Source organism: Rhipicephalus microplus, chromosome 8, assembly GCF_043290135.1.
Source record: "Rhipicephalus microplus isolate Deutch F79 chromosome 8, USDA_Rmic, whole genome shotgun sequence".
NCBI lineage: Eukaryota > Metazoa > Arthropoda > Arachnida > Ixodida > Ixodidae > Rhipicephalus > Rhipicephalus microplus.
The window spans coordinates 113,219,915-113,239,278 of NC_134707.1; positions in this window are offsets into that span (position 1 = coordinate 113,219,915).

Here is a 19,364-nt window from a genome sequence, read left to right on the forward strand (position 1 = left end):
ACGCTGCTGACCTTGCGTATGACGCGGTAGGGACCAACGTAACGGGACATTAGTTTTTCGCAGAGACCAACATGACGTGATGGTAACCACAGCAAGACGAGCGACCCCAGGGAGTACTGTACGTCGCGGTGCCGGCGATCGTAAGCACTATTTTGGTTAAGCTTCCAGGCACATAAACAATCCCGGGCAACTTGGCGGGCAATGTCAGCTCGGACCAGGGCATCACGAGCATAAGCAGTCGATGAGGAACGTCAGATTGGAGCATGGTGTCCATGGGCACAGGCAGATCATAACCAAACAGTAGGTAAAAAGGGGGAAATCCAGCTTTATCATGACGTGAACTGTTGTATGCGAAGGTAACGAAAGGTAAGCGGATGTCCAAATCTTTCTGATCCTCGGAAACGTACATCGCTAACATATATGTCAGGGTACGGTTGAGGCGTTCCGTGAGGCCGTTGGTTTGTGGGTGGTACGCTGTAGTGAACTTGTGGTGGGTAGAGCAGCATCGCAGGAATTCGTCGACTACTTTAGATAGAAAACAGCGGCCGCGGTCGGTGATCAACTGACAAGGAGCACCATGACGCAGAATGATGTCATGAAGGAGGAAATCGGCTACATCCGTAGCGCAGCTGGTAGGGACGGCGCGTGTAACGGCATACCGCGTTGCGTAGTCGGTTGCAATAGCAATCCACTTATTACCGGTGGCCAACACCGAAAAGGTCCTAGAAGATTGAGCCCGACTCGAAAAAATGGCTCATCTGGTACTTCAATGGGCGGGAGGGTACCAGCAGGTCCCAGAGCAGGTGTCTTGCGGCGCTGGCAAAGGTCGCATGCCGCAACGTACTGTCACACAGAACGGTAGAGGCCAGGCCAAAAGAATCGGCGACGAACGCGGTCATACGTGCGTAACACCCCGAGGTGTCCAGCGGAGGAGGCATCATGGAGCTGGGCCAAAACGTCTGAGCGAAGATGCGCAGGAACAACAGGTAAAGGCTCAGCACCATCAGGGCGGGCGTTGTAGCGGTGCAAGATGTCGTTGTGAAGAACGAACAGTTGTAAGGAGTGGTCAGGGTGGGGAGAGTGCAGACCATTGATAATAGCACGCAAAGATGGGTCGTGGCATTGTTCAGCAGCTGTGTCGGTGAAGTCGGTAATTGAAAGAACGAGGACCTCTTGTTCATCTTCCATCATGTCAGGGGGATCGACTGGGTAATGGGACAAGCCGTCGGCATCCTTGTGAAGTTGTCCGGATTTATAGGATAAGGAAAAAGTGTACTCTTGTAAGCGCAGCGCCCAGCGACCAAGGCACCCCGTAGGGTCTTGAGTGAGGAGAGCCAGCAAAGCGCATGGTGGTCCGTAATAACTGAGAATGGTCGGCCATACAGGTATGGTCGTAATTTCGGAATGGCCCAGACGAGAGCTAAGCACTCGCGATCTGTGATCGAATAACTTTGTTCTGAGCGTGACAACATTCGGCTTGCGTACGCGACGACGCGTTACATTCCTTGTTGCCGCTGCGCCAGCACTGCGCCTATGCCAGGCCACTGGCGTCAGTACGAAGCTCCGTGGCGGCAGATGGGTCGAAGTGTGCTAGGACTGGTGGATTGGTGAAAATGTCAACGAGCGACGAGAAGGCGTTTGCTTGCTGTTGGCCCCACAACGTGAATGCAACATCCGTTTTGAGAAGGCCGGTTAGAGGACGGGCTACTTCAGCAAACTTCTCGTCAAAACGACGGAAATAGGAGCACACTCCCAGAGAACTTCAGACGTCCTTGGCTGAGCGGGGTGTGGGGAAGGCGCGAACTGCTCGGACTTCCGCAGGGTCTGGTTGAACGCCCGCAGCGTCAACAAGATGGCCGAGTACGCAGATTTGGGGTTGCCAAAGCGGCATTTGGACGAGCAAGTTGCAAGTAGGCACGTTGGAAAACATCAAGCACTGTGAACAGATGGGTAAGATGGTCGTCAAAATTAGTCGAAAAACAATAACGTCGTCAAGAAAGCAGAGATAGATGGTCCACTTCATGCCTCGAAGGAGAGAGTCCATCATGCGCTAAAAGTCGCGGGGGCATCGCATAATTCAAAAGGCATCATCTTGAACTGATAAAGTCCATCAGGAGTCACGAAGGCCGTCTTCTCTCTATCGTTGTCGTCCACAGCGATCTGCCAGTAGCCTGAGCGAAGGTCTATTGAAGAGAAATATTTGGCACCGTGTAAGCAATCCAGTGCATCACCTATGCGCGGTAGGGGATAGACATCTTTCTTGATAATATGGTTGAGATGGCGATAATCAACACACAATCTCCAGCTATTGTCCTTATTTTTAACAAGTTTAACGGGTGAGGACGAGGGACTAGATGAGGGTTCAATTATGCCCTTATGAAGCATTTTATCGACTTCTCGCTTTATGAAAGCACGCTCCGGGGCTCACACGCGGTAGGGCCGTCGGCGAATGGGTCGACCACCATCACAGGTGTCGATGTGATGTGTCACCATGGATGTCTTGCCCAAATTACGGTCGCCGAAGTCAAAGATGTCCTGATAAGAAGCAAGCACATGGCAGAGAGCAGAGACTTCTTCAGAGGTGAGCTTGTCAGATAGCATTGGCTTGAAAATGTTGGAACAGAAACGTGACGAGAGCGACGTTGATGAAAAATCGGGTGGCGAATCGGTGGTTAGAGCAGAAACTGTGTGGTTGACCAGTGCTGTAAGATGCGCAAGTGACATGCCGTGAGGAATAACTTGCGCTGAGAAGCCAAATTTGAGGACGGGAAATGAAGTTCGGTTGTCCTTAACGGTAACCACCATGTTAGGGAGTGCAACATTACGTGTCATGGCCACGTCAGAAATTGGGGCAGCAACATAATCACCATCGGGTACTGGAGGATATGGCGAGAGTTGGACTTGAACTGCGGCTTGCGGCGAAAGTCTGAGGAAATCGACAGAGCGTAGACGAGGTTGTCTGGTAGAGACGGGCTCTGAGAAGAATGGTAGTTCGAGCCGAAGAAGGCCTTTGGAACAGTCAATGAGCACAGCGTGTGAAGTCAGAAAGTCGAGTCCAAGGATGAGGTCATGAGGGCAATTTTCCAGTACAGCAAACAAAACTGAAGCTTGATGCACAGAAATTGTTAATCGCGCAGTGCACATTCCAACCACGGCAGGTGTACTCCCATCCGCTGTACAAACGGTAGGTGTAATCGCAGGCCTCAGAAATTTTTGGAGGCAGCGGCGGAGGTCTTAGCTCATCACAGATATTTGTGCACCGGTATCAATAAGAGCAGGTACAGGTAAACCATCAAAGAGAATTGTAAGAAGGTCGCACCGCTGGTCGCGAGTAATCAGAGGATTTGCAGTCCAAGTCGTGTATGCAGCGCCATCTCCGGGAGCTGCACCGGCTAGTTTTCCGAGCGACGGTCATAAAAATACCGAGAACGGCGGGGTTGGGGCGAGCGGGACTGACGACGCATGGGCGATGGCGAGTGGCTGGTCTGACGTTCTGGAATAGGCTCTGCACCCGTCTCAGCAGGATAGGACGGGGCATAAGGTGCATGTTCGGAGCGAGGTCCCCAATCATAGAAGCTTGTTTGAGGTGATGAGGTCCAACGGCTGCGGCAAGGGCGAGCGATGTGTCCTATCCGGCGGCACGTGAAACACATGGGCCGATCATCATTAGCATGCCAATCAGCTGGGTTTCGTCGTGGCGCGAACGTGCGATTTGGAGTGGCAGCCGCAACGACTGGAGCTGAGCTGGAAGTAGCAGGGTCATTTTGATGAGGTGGCGAAATGCCAATACTCGCGATCTCTTGGTGAACCACGGCCTGTATCATTGAAACAGCATCGAGGTTGTGTACTGGCGCGCTGACGCTAGACATAGCGGGTGCCATAGCCTCAAGTTCCCGATGGACTATCCTGGTGATGTTTTCCGGCGCTGGTGGTTAATGTAGTGTGGGCCAATCTTCGCAAGAGGACGTCGCCGCCGTGTTGGGAAGGCGGTCAAATTGGTGAACTATGCGCCTACTTTTCGCCTGTTCGAAGCGACGACATGCTTTGATGACCAACTCTACCGTCGAGCAGTCCTTGCACAGCAGAAAAGTGAAGGCGTTATCGGCAATTTCTTTCAGGATGTGTCCGACTTTGTCCTCGTCGAGCATGTCCTTGTCGACCTTGTGTCACAAAGCCAACACGTCCTGGATGTACGCGATGTACGGCTCTGTGGATGTCTGGGCACGAGTCGCAAGCTCTTTCTTTGCGGCCACTTGACATCCGATGGGTTTTCCAAATAGATAGCGCAAACTATGCTTACAGACGTCCCTGCTAGCCAACTCTTCTTGATGTGTCTCGTACCAGAGTTTTGCCATGCCATGCAGGTAGAAGATGATGTTCGCCAACATAAGCGTCGGATCCGAATGGTTGCTGCTGCTGACGCCCTCATATAGAACCAGCCAGTCATCGACGTCTATGCCACTTGTGCCGTTGAATGGAGCTGGGTCACGAGGTTGCACCACAACGATCGGTTGCGGGGCTGACGGATTTTGTCGACATTGAGTAGCCTGGTCAGTCATCGTGGTAGATGCAATGCGCCGTCCGCTACGAAGATTCAGCTCGTGGGGCTGTATAGCGAGTTGTACCCCGCACCTTCTACCAATGATGTTACGGGGAATAAAGTATACACGATAAATACACTGGCGAGCAAAAGCGTGCAACGCTGCTGTAGTCCGAGCATGTTCCCCTCAGCACTTCCTCGTCGTCATCCTCAGGCATCTACTTAGCCCGAGACAATATTTTAGGTCTCGTAAGTTATTTCCTTAGAAGAGCATGGATACCTTATTAATAGAAGGTTTCAAGAATAATACGATTGCTTGAGAAGCGAGGGGCAGCCTATATTTTAGACAACATACGACCGACAGCCATAACATCTAACTTAGTAAAACTTATTGAAAGGGTACATCATGACTATATAATTAGGTTTATTAACGAGAAACAACTGGTGAGCTCTTCCAAACTCGGTTTTAGATCTGCATATTTCGTATGGCATGCACATGTAGACCTGGAAAATCGTATTCACATTGCCCGTCACAACAAGAAATGCGGCTTTAGTAACGTTAGACTTAGGTAAGCCATATGATGTATCTTGATTATTCCTATAATCTTGATTAACTTATATTGATTATTCTGTTATTGAGTCATGGGTTTCCACCTTTTTTTATTGTTGCACGGCTAATGAAATTGTGCAGCGGAAGAGAAATTTATTGATTTCAAGCCGCTTTCTCTTCTTGAAAGCACAAGCAAACCAGATGTGTACATCAGGGGTCAGTACTTTCCCCTATACTATTCAACATATCACTTAGTACCATCCCCGTTCAGCCAGGCGTGAAAAACTATGTTTATGCCGACGATCTTTGCGATGACAAGTGATGTCCAGTGTCTTTACAATAACTTGCTAACATACCTAAATGAACTTGAACATTGGCTGGATCGTTTTATGATGAACCTGAATACCAATAAACGTGCTATTCTTGTTTTTCCTGTTCAAACTCCTGTGCACATATCTACTAACTATACGATACCCCGCAAGTACAATCATCAAAATACATTGGATTTGTGTATAATGAACATCTCAACTGACGCCCTCACATTGAATACATCGCGACAATAAGAGTACGCGCAATGGGCGTATTGCGGAAGTTCAGCAGCTGTTAATCTGGGATGAAAAGGAAGAAATGTGTCCTATATTGTCTAAAAATCAGCAAAGGACGCTATTTGCCCGCTGTCATCACACTATTTTTTCTGTAGTGGCAGACACCTTAAGAATGTTAAAGACATCATTTGGAACGGTAATTAGGAAACTTGAATTGTTACCTATTTTATTTTTGTGAAGTTCGGCAGTAATTTTGAATGAAAGAATTGAAGCTCTTGATACTAAAAACCCATTGCCGCATAGATATTACAGAAAATCGGCCTTTAGTAAGAACTACGATATAAAGAAATTCTCTGGAACTCTGCCATGAAACCGAAAACAACAGAGCGAAAAGCGCAACAAGCAGATGACTACAATGACGTTACTGTCAAAAACAGCGATTACAGGGCTGCATTCCTTGCCCGTTCAGTAACGTATGTGCGTCATGTGTGCTGTAATTGCGAGCGCAGCTCACACACCAACTTAACGAAGTCGGCTGATGGTTGATATATCAACATTCCACCATTTCAGTTCCTGTCTTTCACGTTTCGGTTTTGGTTTCGCCGTAGACTTGGGATGAATTTCGTTAATTCGCAGTTATCAATAGAAGCCTCTTTTTTGAAATGTCAAAGCGGCAATCGGGTTTTCGCATGAAGGACTTCGATTCTCTCATTTGACTTAACTGCCAACACTACTATTTTTAATAAGTTGATGTTTTACCTTTCCTAATTTCCGTTCAAAATGACATCTTCAACACTCTTAAGATGCCTGCCACTATATAAAAAGCAAATGTGAAGACAGCGAGCAAATTCCACTTTTTCATAGTTTTTAAAGAATATTGGACACATGTCTTGAAACACACTGCATATATATTGTATGTCCGACATGTGTTACATTCTAGCTGTGTTCTTTTTTTAATGCGCCAGCTTGCAAGTTTTGGCTGCTTGTTCTATTGAAAAGCGAGGCTTTACAGCTCTGCTTAGGACTTCCAAAGTATACCGCAGATGCAGTGATCCACCTGGAAGCACGAACGCATCACTCTATTATACGCTTTAACATTATTACTGTGCAAACTATTTTACGATGTGAGAAGCAACATTCACACTGATGAAAACATTTCTATTTTGAATCCTTACTTATTTTTCTCCGCGCATTGGCCCAAGGTTCACAAACCACGAATAGTCTTTTTTCAATCGTCACTTGCGTCACTAAATACAAGAGTTCGTTATCTGCTTCCTTTAATTGCGCAACGAAAATCTTTAGAAATCGTTTGCCCTGATCTTTTCTCAACTCACGCTAAGCTATTACCTACCAGCAATTTAAATGATTTATTGAAGGAATATTTAGGTACTCTGTCAATGACTGTCATCATTGCAACGGAAGCATCGCTATCAGAAAAATCAGGTGTCGGAATATAATGCTCTGTACTTGATTGGTCATTTTCACTGCGCTTACATTATTTCGTTCTGTCTTTCTGGCTGAATTTATGGTCATATTGTTAGCTTTGCACAAGGTATATACTTTATTCCAGTCGTATCAATTACAACGGACTAATTATGTGTGTGCTCTTCTCTGTCCACATCAGGTTGCTCACACATGCTGAAAATTTTTACATCATTGGTTGCCTGTCATCTCCGAAGCATTCATTTGCCCTGTGAACCAGAGCACAAAGATTTGCTTTAATTCAACTGACTGATTATCTTGCGAAAGCGTCGCTTTCGGCACTGATAATTTCTATTTTCCCGCCTCGGGTACTTATTATGGTGGTGCGTTTTCGCACGCTTAAAATCAGGCAAAATTTATCAGACCCTGCACTGACGCCTTCTTCGGAGTACCACCTTTCTTTTTTATTTCTCTGTCGCAGTGAACTGTATACTTCAAGGATGATGGAAGTTGTCATCACAAAATTTTGTTGCCGCGCTACCTCCTTCAATTTTTATTTGCTTAACAAGGTTTATTGAGTTTCCCAATGTACATTTACTCTAATCAAGAGGAAACGGTTAGTCATTTTTTTATTATCTTGTCGCAGTTTTTATTTATTCAGAAAGATCGCACTAGCACCACCTCTTCCAAAACCAGGCTTGCAGTTATCAGAACCTGTTCTTCTTTTTTTTTCTGTCTTTACACCTGCGTACAGACAAACGGATGTTTTATTTGCCGTTCAGGAACGCATCGCTGTGACTAAACAAGTAGCTTGCTAAATTGTGGGCTCACTACATATTTTTCAAATCCCCAATTGGCACTTCAAATTAGAATTCAATAAATAGTGTTTTTAGGAATGAAGCAAGGCAGAACGTATCGAGAAACTTCACCCTATAATCGTTCGATTCCCTCCATTGGGTATGAGCCATTTGCAGACCTGCTTTTGCTATGAGCTATTGTGCTCAACCTACTTCACGTCCACAGTGAGCATCACGCACCACATTGGCATTGGTTCTCATGCTAAATTAAGCCAACAAACATATCAAGTTCCAGTAAAAGAGCGACTGCTAGGGTTGTTACTACCAAGAATGTAAGTCTCTAGCCTTTCATATACTTATTTCTAGTATTAAGCACAGTTTCAGTTCACATTTTCAGTAAAGTTTGTAAACTCATTCATTTACAGTATACCTCAACACAAACGATTTTCATGCGTCTGATGTCTTTATTTACGGACACCCGAAAACATTGCATGGCCCAAGGCAGGGACACAAAAGAGCTACGAATGCGAAATGTACAGAGCGAGAGAGACGCAACTTTTTATTAAAAAAGAACGTCCGGCGAGTTGTTCAGGGATCTGGGCAGATATCCCCGCCTAGGTATCGGTCACAAGCCCTTGAGCTCTGATGGCGGCCTCGACCTGCTTGACGGCCCACAGTTGGTCTTCGAGAGCATGGCTGAGCAGAGCACTTTCCCAGCGCATTCGATTCGAGGCTGCGTCCCCGTCTAGAGCCCCACCTCTGCCACACTCCAATAGCATGTGTTCCAGGGTTTGCCCTGACCTCGCAAAACTTGCAGCGTGACGCATAAAGCTCTGGGTAACAGAGATTCAAGATCACCGGTTTCGGAAACTTTTTGGTCTGCAGCTGTCCCCACGTGACCGCCTGCCTTTTGTTCAGTTTTTGGTGTGGTGGCGGACATTCGCCCGTGGCCAATCGTTAATTCAGGGTAATGCATTAAAACTGGTGAGGCTATCAACACACACACATTCCACACTCGACGTCATGGTCGCGGCGGCGGTGGTGATGGTGGCAGCTTGGTCTGTAAGACCCGGAGCCGCCTCATGCGCCGCCTCGTTGTCGGCGAGCGAGGAAGTGTGGGCAGGTGCCCATATTACGTAACATCCCTATTTTCAATTTAGGCCGCAAGTGAAATTCGTAACGCCTCGAGAGAAACGTGATCATTGGCGAAGTTGTGGAGTCTCCGTCTTAGAGTTGCTGATAACCACTTCGGCCGTGGCGGTGGCCACTGCGAGCGCTATAGCCACTTCCTCTGCTGTCTCCACGTCCTCCGTGCGTACCGTGGCGTTAGTCTTGCAAATATTCTGGTGATATGTTACAGTGGCCGCGAAGCCGCGCCTGCGCGCATATCTGGCCGCGTCCACGAACACTGCCTCTTTACATTTTCCGTACTTCTTTTGTATGTGCTGTGCTCTCTTTCCCCGTCTACCCCTGTGGTATTCGGGGTGCAAGTTCTTCGGCAAAGGAAGGATGACCAGTCTATCTCTTACGTTGCTTGGCACGTCGAGTTTGACACCATGCTGAGCGTGATATCTCACCCCTAAACTCTCCAGTATGTGTCTGTCCATTGTGATTTTGGAAAGGCGCTTGTACTGCGCCATGGTCTGTGCCTCTATCATTTCCTCAAGCGTGTTGCGGAGACCCACATTGAGTAATTTACTCGTGCTCGTGTTCATTGGTAGCCCTATCGCCTGTTTGTACGCCTTCCTGACTAAGCCCTCCACTTTCTATTTTCCGTTTGCTGCCACTGGGGGTAGGATGCTACGTATGTTATTTGGCTCATTACGAAGGCTTGAACTAGCCTCATCATACTGCCCCATTTCATCCCGCTGTGTCGGTTTCCTATGCGTTTTAGTAGACGGATCGTCTGAGCAACTGCGCCTTCTGGTCTCCCTATGGTCTCTCCATTGGGTCCATTCGCCGCGATGTAAAAGGCGAGAACACGTAAATATCTACCCTAGGCACGGGTCACCCATTCGATGTCGTTAGACGTATGTCTCACCGGGATCATCATTTATGCCTCAACGTTCGCTTGCGGCCCCTTCGCGTGGGTTTGTATACTAAATGTTCTAATTTTCTCGCAGATCAGCTCCATCCGGGGTACTGTAAGTATCGCTCAACAGCCTCGATCGCACATTGCAACATCTGTTCTATGTGCCCGTCGCAGCCCTATGTAACCCACCAACGTAATATCGTCGGCGTAAAGGCTGTGATGGAGCCCTTCGATTTTTTGCGGCTTGGCTGGCATCCCCACGAGAGCTATGTTGAAAAGCATGGGTGATATCACCGATTCCTCTGGTATACCGGTGCTACTTAATTCTATTTCCTCAGATCTAAGCTGCCCGAAAGTAAGCTTGCCTTTTTATTTTTGAAAAAATCTCAAATCTTCGTTCATCCAGATCTAGCTCCTGCATTTTTGCCAGTACGGTTGCGCGCGTTACGTTATTGTTACGGTGCATCATCGACAGGAGCAAGCGTGGCACTTAGCGAAGATGAAGAAGACGCCTGTGCGTTAGGCGCTTGCACGAGAGGCAACTCAGACATCTTGTTCTGCGGCCGATTATCGGTGGACGCTGTCCTGTAAGCCAAGACGTCACCCCGTCACATTTCGTGGAGGTGCTGGGTAACCGCCTCGCAACGGAACTTCGCAGCAGCCGACGTTTGAAGGGTCATTCCACAACGATGACGGAGAGTACGGCGTCTGCATCTGCTCCTGGTGCTCCTGCGGCCGGAGATGATGCGGTAACTACATCTCTTTCTGCGACCACAACCTTTGTGCTCGAACCCCCGCGGGATCCTGGCACGTTCAGCGGTTCCGGCGATCCAGATGAAGTGGAACTTGAAGATTGGCTGGCAGAGTACGAACGTGTGAGTCCTCGATACCGACGTTGCCCGACTCTTATGCTGGCAAACCTGTTATTCTATCTTAGGGGAACCGCCAAATCGTGGTATGAGAACCATGAAACAGAACTTGTGAGTTGGGCAGTATGCAGGGAGAAAATGCTAGACCTGTTCGGAAAGCCGATTGGAAGAAAAATGGCCGCGAACAAAATGCTCGCGTTTCGGGCGCAGACCTCGACCGAGTCTTACGTCTCCTATATAGAAGATGTGTTGTCGTTGTGTCGCAAAGCCAATGCCGATATGCCGGAGGCTGACAAGGTCGGGCATATTCTTAAGGGGATTGCGGATGACGCATTCAACCTCCTCATCTGCAAAAATTTTTCTACAGTGGACGCCATTATAAAAGAGTGTCGGCGCTTTGAGCAAGCGAAGAGCCGGCGGATTAACAGCGTGTTCACCCGCCTTCCGAATACGGCTGCAACATCATCTTGCGAAGAACGTGCAAGAACACAGCCACCACCTCTAGATTCATCGGATCAGGTGACCCGAATTGTACGGCGCGAACTTGAAGCCATTGCCTCTGCTCCGGCTCACACCGCTGCAAGTGACACCACCCCACTTACTGCTAACATGGTTCAAGCTATCGTCCGCCAAAAACTCGCCAGCATAGGTATTCCCTCGGTGTGCGCTTTGCCCAGCCCGCAGCGAGCTTCATGGCGTCCACCCTCGTCCTATCGCGAGCAGCAGTTCACGGCCCGATCTCGAGACCCTGCGGCGTGGAGAACCGTAGACAATCGACCAATTTGTTTTCATTGCCACCGTATCGGTCATGTCGTCCGTTACTGCAATTACCGCTGATCCTCGCCACCTCGGACTTCATCTCAACCTCACTACCGATAGGACAGCACCCGTTTCGCGTCTGCCGTGCAGCCTTCTCCACAAAACAACTACAGAAGGTTCAACAGCCGATCTCCGTCACCGCGTGGTCATCAGTCGCGTTCGCCTCCAGGACTTCGCCAGTCGTCTCGCTCACCGCAGACTCGCAGGCCGTTATCTCCATTCAACCCCGCTCCTGCCTACCCGGAAAACTAAACGGTGCAGCGCCTGGAGGTGACGCTGCATCTTCGACTCCCTCCACAAATCCTCTCTTGACGCTTCCGACGAGACAAAATTTGTTAGACGTTGCCGTTGACGGTGTGCCTATTTCTGCTCTTATAGATACTGGAGCGCACATTTCTGTAATGAGCGCGAACCTTCGCAGACGCCTACATAAAGTGCTCACGCCTGCCGCTTCCCACAAACTTCGTGTCGCTGATGGGAGGACCCCTGATGTTCAAGGGATGTGCACGGCCCGTGTGTTCATTGCCGGTCATCCTACATTAGTTCAGTTTGCCGTCATTGAAATGTGTCCTCATGACCTAATACTTGGTTTGGACTTCCTGTCACGTCATTCTGCACTCATTGATTGTGCCACTGGTGCTCTTCAGCTTGAACTGCCGCAGTTTGCCGATTTTCCAGCAGACTATTCTCCCCGTTTACGCTCTCGTCACCACGTTCGCTTGCCTCCGCAAGCTGCTACATATGTCACTTTGTCGTGCTCATGTCATGTGCCCGACGGTGACTACCTCGTCACTCCTATAGTCGACGTACTGATGGCCCGAGACGTCGCCCTTGCTCACACTGTTGTCGCCGTCGCTAATAATACAGTGGTTATACCACTACTCAACGTGAGTCTCTTGACTCAAGTTATTCCGCCAGACATGTCTTTGGCCACCCTATCTCCACTTGACAGCTGCAACGTTACTGGTTTGGACACCGATACTACATCCCCCTGTCTTGGCCGCAATTACACTCTGGCTGCAGATGACATTAACAAGATGATTGCTCCCGACCTCACTGCAGTGCAAGCTTCCAGCCTCCGTAGTCTGCTAACATCATATAGAGACGTTTTCGGCTTTGACCACCGCCCTCTCAGCCAAACAACTGCCGTGACTCACCGGGTCAACACTGGTTATGCCAGTCCTATACGGCGGCGTCCATATCGCGTATCTCACAAGGAACGCCAAGTAATTTAAAATGAAGTGAATAAAATGATTACTAAAGACGTAATAGAACCCTCATCCAGCCCCTGGGCCTCCCCAGTCGTGCTCGTTGAGAAGAAAGATGGCAGCTGGCGCTTTTGCGTGGACTATCGCCATATAAACAAAGTGACCCACAAAGATGTCTACCCTTTGCCTCGGATTGATGACGCCCTCGATTGCCTCCATGGTGCCCAATACTTTTCGTCTATCGACCTTCGATCCAGCTATTGGCAAATTTCCGTCGACCCCATGGATCGTGAAAAAACCGCTTTCGTTACGCCCGACGGCCTCTACCAGTTCAAAGTCATGCCGTTCGAACTGTGTAATGCGCCGGCAACTTTCGAGCGCATGATGGACTCCCTTCTCCGAGGATATAAGTGGTCCATCTGCTTATGTTATTTAGACGATGTCATCGTCTTTTCACCCACCTTTGACAGCCATATAACACGTCTGTCAGCCGTTCTGGATGTTTTTCGAACAGCTGCTCTCCAGCTCAATTCTGCAAAATGCCATTTCGGATGTCGCCAAATCACCATACTCGGCCACCTTGTCAGTGCCGATGATGTTCAACCAGATCCCGAAAAGGTGCGAGCAGTACAACAATTTACTGAACCACGCTCAACCAAGGACGTCCGAAGGTTTGTAGGGCTATGTTTCTATTTTCGTCGATTTGTCCGCAACTTCGCCGACATCGCTCGACCGCTTACTGATATCTTAAAGAAGGACGTTCCCTTCGCATGGGGTATAGAGCAAGCGGACGCCTTTTCGGCTCTTATCCATCTGCTGATTACGCCACCAATATTGGCCCATTTCGACTCAGCATCATCTACAGAGCTTCGGACCGATGCCAGTGGCCATGGAATTGGAGCGGTCATTGGCCAACGACAGCACGGGAAGGACCGCGTGATTGCTTACGCCAGTCGTCTTCTTTCAACTGCCGAACGAAAGTTCTCCATCACTGAGCGTGAATGCCTAGCTTTAGTGTGGGCCGTGGCAAAATTCAGGCCTTACCTGTATGGCCGAACTTTTTCCGTTGTTACAGACCATCACGCTCTTTGCTGGCTGTCATCGCTAAAGGACCCATCTGGACGTCTTGGTTGCTGGGCGCTCCGTCTGCAAGAATACTCATTCGTGGTCCACTACAAGTCGGGACGCCTCCACACAGACGCAGAATGTTTGTCACGTTATCCGGTTGAAACGCCCGACTTGACAGACCTTGATTCAGACCCCTGCGTTCTCTCCATCCACGCTTTCGGTGATATCTCCACCGAACAACGACGTGACCCGTCGTTACCCTCCATTATCGAGCGTCTGACCTCTGCTCCAACAGACCCTTCCGTTCGCCTGTTCGAACTGCACGACAACATTCTGTACCGTCGCAGCTTCAACGCTGATGGCCCGGAATTACTACTCGTGCTTCCCCATCACCTGCGTACCAGCGTTCTCGAACAACTACATGGCGTACCTACAGCCGGTCACCTAGGCGTCTCTCGTATCTACGATCGTGTGCGACGTCGCTTTTTCTGGCCCGGACTGTATCGTTCTGTGGTTCGCTACGTCACTGCTTGCGACCGCTGCCAACGCCGCAAGCGCCCCTCTGTGCTACCGTCTGGCCTTCTACAGCCCATTGACATACCGACGGAACCATTCTTCCGTGTTGGCCTTGACCTGTTGGGCCCGTTTCCTACGTCCACCTCCGGAAATAAATGGGTTGCAGTCGCCACAGACTACGCCACACGCTTTGCCATCACTAAAGCACTGCCGACAAGCTGTTCCACTGACGTCGCTGACTATCTCTTGTATGAAGTCATTCTTCATCACGGCGCTCCGCGGCAGCTGCTTACTGATCGAGGAAGGTACTTTCTTTCACGTGTTGTGGATGACATTCTCCGCGCCTGCTCCACTGAGCACAAGCTTACCACCGCTTATCATCCACAGACAAATGGATTGACCGAGCGTCTGAACCGAACGCTGACGCAGATGCCGTCAATGTACGTTCGCCAGATCACCGTGACTGGGACAAAGCACTCCCCTTTGTCACGTTCGCGTACAATTCTTCACGGCACGACACAGCTAGTTATTCGCCGTTTTATTTGCTATTTGGCCGACATCCAGCATTACCATTTGACACGCTCCTTCCTTCGGCTGCCCCCTTGTCTACTGAGTACGCCAGCGATGTCGTTTCTCGGGCCCATGCAGCCCCTCAGCTTGCCCGTGATCGGCTGCACTTGTCGCAAGCTCAGCAAAAAGACCGCTATGACAGTCGCCACCAAAGCGTGCACTTCTCGCCGGGGTCTCTGGTACTTCTCTGGACACCAAACCGCCAATTCGGCTTATCAGAGAAGCTACTATCACACTACCATGGCCCCTAGAAAGTGTTACGACAACTTAGTGACGTGAGCTACGAGATCGCACCCCTAAACAATGCCTTTTCGACCACCTCACTCCAGACAGACGTTGTCCACGTTTCCAGACTGAAACCATATCACCCTCCTCGTTCGTCGCCGCCGTACTAAGCGCCGTGACGGCGCTTCCGCCGCAGGGGAGTGATGTTACGGTGCATCATCGACAGGAGCAAGCGTGGCACTTTGCGAAGATGAAGAAGACGCCTGTGCGTCAGGCGCTTGCACGAGAGGCAACTCAGACATCTTGTTCTGCTGCCGATTATCGGTGGACGCCGTCCTGTAAGCCAAGACCTCACCCCGTCACAATATCATAGGCCTTTTTCAAGTCAAGGTTAAGTATGGACTTGGTGAACCTCGTAGGGCTATCTAGTATCTATAACCTGGTGTTTTATCCGTAGCATCACGTTCTGCGTATAGAGGTTCCGCCTGAACCGCAGCATCGTGTGGGGAAGCAGGTCGCGGTCCTCGAGGTAGTTGGTCAGCCTGGGGAGAACCACGTGTTTTATTACTTTTCCCAAGCATGAAGTCAGCCAGATCGGTTCGAGGTTCGCTAACTGCAGTCGCTTACCCAGCTTCGGTATCAGCACGATGTGAGCAGTCTTCTATTGTTGGGGCACATTTCCCTTTTCCCAGCACGCGTTGACAAAAACGGTAAGTTTTTTTATTGATTTATTGTCAAGATTCCTGAGCGTTTTGTTTGTAATATCATCGAACCTAGGCGCCGATGTGGTATTAAGCTTTTATAATGCTGCCCTGATCTCGCAGATCGATCTGTGTAGGACTTCGTTGACTGCACCTCTGTAATCAGGATGCAATTGCGACCGGGTAGAACTGATGTACCGTTCTACAATCTCCCGTAATATGTCCTGCTCGGAGCCTTCATACGCATGTATGATTCTGTTAATATTCTGTCTGTGAGTGGCTTTCGTCTCATCCGGATCTAGCAGGTACGTAAGTTCCACGTGTCTGCGAACCTTTGCTGGCTCTCCATGCTACTGCAGATATTCTGCCACTGTTCCTTGCACAGCTACTGTGCGTGACTCTCAATGTCCTTGTGGAGCTTTACGATCGCTTTCCTAAGTAGTACGTTGTGCCTCTGCCTCTTCCATCTTGCCTGCAAACTGCATTTGGCCTCCCACATATGTAAGAGCCTGCTGTCTAAAATTTCAAGTTCTGCCTTCGGCGGGACTAATTGCGTCGCCACGGCAATGTCCCGCTTCAGCGAGCTGGTCCATGCACCAATATCGGTAATTGATTGCTCCAATTTTCTCGACTCTGATTCTTCTGAGTTTATCCAACCAACCTATTTAAGCTGCTTGCTTCTAGTCTTGCCCGGTCCTGCTCTGACTTAAATTTTTATTATGAAATCATCACTACCCAAATCTTGCTGCGTGTACATCCACTGTGAATCGACAATGTTTTTCGTAAAGGTTCAGTCTGGTGTGGTGTCTACGTTGACGCTGTTACCTCTTCTTGTTGGCAAGGAGGGGTCAGAAACGAGGGTCAGCCCCTCTTGCTGCGCGTCGAGCCACAGGTTCCTACACTTCACATTTTAAATTTGTAGCCCCAAGCGGTGTGTTGAGCGTTAAAGTCCCCGGCAATTCGGACGGCCTGTTTGTTCGCGATTGCGATTGTTTTTCTAATCAGCGTGCCGAACATTTGTTTGCGTCGTGGACTGCTGTGAACATTCAGGACAAAAAGGCTGCTAGCTACCTGCCGATTCGGTATAATTTCCATTAAAGTGTGTTCAATTTCGTTAATTTCTCTATCATGCTGGACGACCGTAAGATTTTGTGTGACCAGCGTTTAAAAAAGTCCTAATACCGGTGAAAATTCTGTTGAACTGCTTGTAGGTGAAAACGCATCTACTGCTGCAAGATCTCGCTAGGATACGTTGCGCTTGACATATGAAACGGAGTATAAAAGCCCTTTAACTCAGGCTGACATTACCACTAGCAAGAGCCTATGTCTTGTGAAGCACTTGAATCACTCTCGATTCCCATTGTGCGTTGATGTGCAAATATGTGATTTGGTTCATTTATTCACAATTAGTTCGCCATACTCATATTTCATTTGTACTTGGGTCTTCTTGCTTCAGTCTGTGTTTACAGGTGACTTGATTCACTCATAACTGAGTGATTCACATTAGGCTACAATGATTACCACTTGAGCCTCATTATTCATTCTCGGTTTATATTTATTTCACTTTATTGTGCGTTGACACGCCTATGATTCCTGTGCATAGATTGACTTCTGATTCTTGATTCGCTTGCTGCACTCATTGTTAACCTGACTCACTTGTACGTTAATTCACTTTAATATGCACTCATTCACCTCAAGTTTTGCATCAAAGTTACTCTAAATTCAATTAGGTTTGACCTCCTTATCACTTGGTTTAATTACATTTGAATTTAGCGTTGCGAAAGATTTCGATACGATTTGTGTTCATGGCACCACTTAACGGCAAATTTTTGTTATGGATGAGCCATGTAGGGCTCTTATTTAGAATGGGCCGTAATTGCTGGTCTTGCGAAAAACACGGCAGCTCTACAGCAGAACTGTTTATGGAAAGGTTAAAATGGCTGTTTGCATTTCAGGTGGAGCTTCTCCAGGCAGGTCGCCAACTTCTAACACTAAACAGGTGAGATAGTGCAGTAGTATATTAAATTGAGTGCTACTACTTTGCTTCTTTTGCCTTTTTTGTTCACCTATTGAAACAGGGCTCTTCCCATAAATTTTCAGGAGTAGATATTTTGAGAGTAGGAGATGGCAGAGATGGAGAGATATTGAGCTTAATAATTTCAGGTTTTTTAATCTCCCGTTTGCGACACACATTTCCTTTCGGGTTGAATGTTTCGTGGCACGCATAAAAAATGGAAGCAAGGGCTCTTGTGTCCCATCGCTGGCACTGAAGTGGGATCTCTGATGACGCCGCCTTTTTACGTCAGCAGCTGGTGGGAGGCCTAGCTCGCTGGCGTTGCAAGCACACGGTTGCTGTTTATTAGTTCCTAATGAGCGTATCTTAAAGAGGGTCATAAATGGGAACAATAAGCAGTCTATCAGAAGCTGTGGGCCGTTGCTTGACACATTGCATGTGCTATGCGAAAAACTGTGTGCAGCACTCACGGATTCATACGCATCAATGTTTTTTAGCGTAGTGAATATTATGCCCCATTACTTGAGGTAACCGTGTCGTCTCACGACGAATCTGGTCTCTGAAGATGATATTCACTCTCATCGACGTGTTTGAGTTGAAATTATGCTGACATGATCGTAACTGAAGGTGGTGAAAGGGAAAGTATGCACTTACTTAGCCCTAAACTGACTCAAACCGTGACTAGTGTACATTCTTCAACATACAGAACCACCAGGAGTAATGCAGGGGCATACCACAATGCTTGTGTGAAAGTGAGCACGTTTGGCCGATGGGACATAGTGTCGTCGTTTCGATGAGCACAGGTCTTCCCACTAAAGAGTAAGGTCTTCGCTATACTTTGTTGAAACCTAATGGATGGATGAAAAACTTTTGTTGGGGTCCTGAAGGATTCCACCCCCGTTTTATAGGGGTAGGATCGCGGGCCGCTCCCACGTTGGGACGGGGAGGCCCAGCCTCACCGCCGCATCGTGGGCCTTCTGGACAGCCTTGAGTTGTTGTATGAGAACCGGACTCGTGAGCATTAAATGAAAGGAGTTCTCAAAAATTCTTCATTTTTTCTTTGTAAAGAGGGGCACCTCCAGAGCATGTGGTTAAAATCACTGCGATTCTGGCAGTCTGGAGAAAGTTCTGAAATATCGGAGTAATGGCTACAGGTTACGAGGCTAGTGTATGTTCCCGTCTGAAGCATGCGAAGAGAGATTGCCTGTGGCCTAGACAACTTTTAGTGTGGCAATGGAAATGACCTATGGCCTAATTGATAATGCTTCGTGATCTCGTTGAAGGAAGTCAAAATGTCCCTAAAGTGAAGGCTGCTGGCTGACTCCTCTGTCTGAGAAGCACAAGTCCCGGCGCGGTAAGTGAAGCCTCGCGCCTTGGAGTGGCCTAGCTCGTTGACATTGGAAAGGCCTGCAACCCTCAAGCCAAGGTGAGCAGGGAACCAAATAATTGTGTGGTGGGTGAGTTCCTAGTGAGCGAGAATTCTCAAAA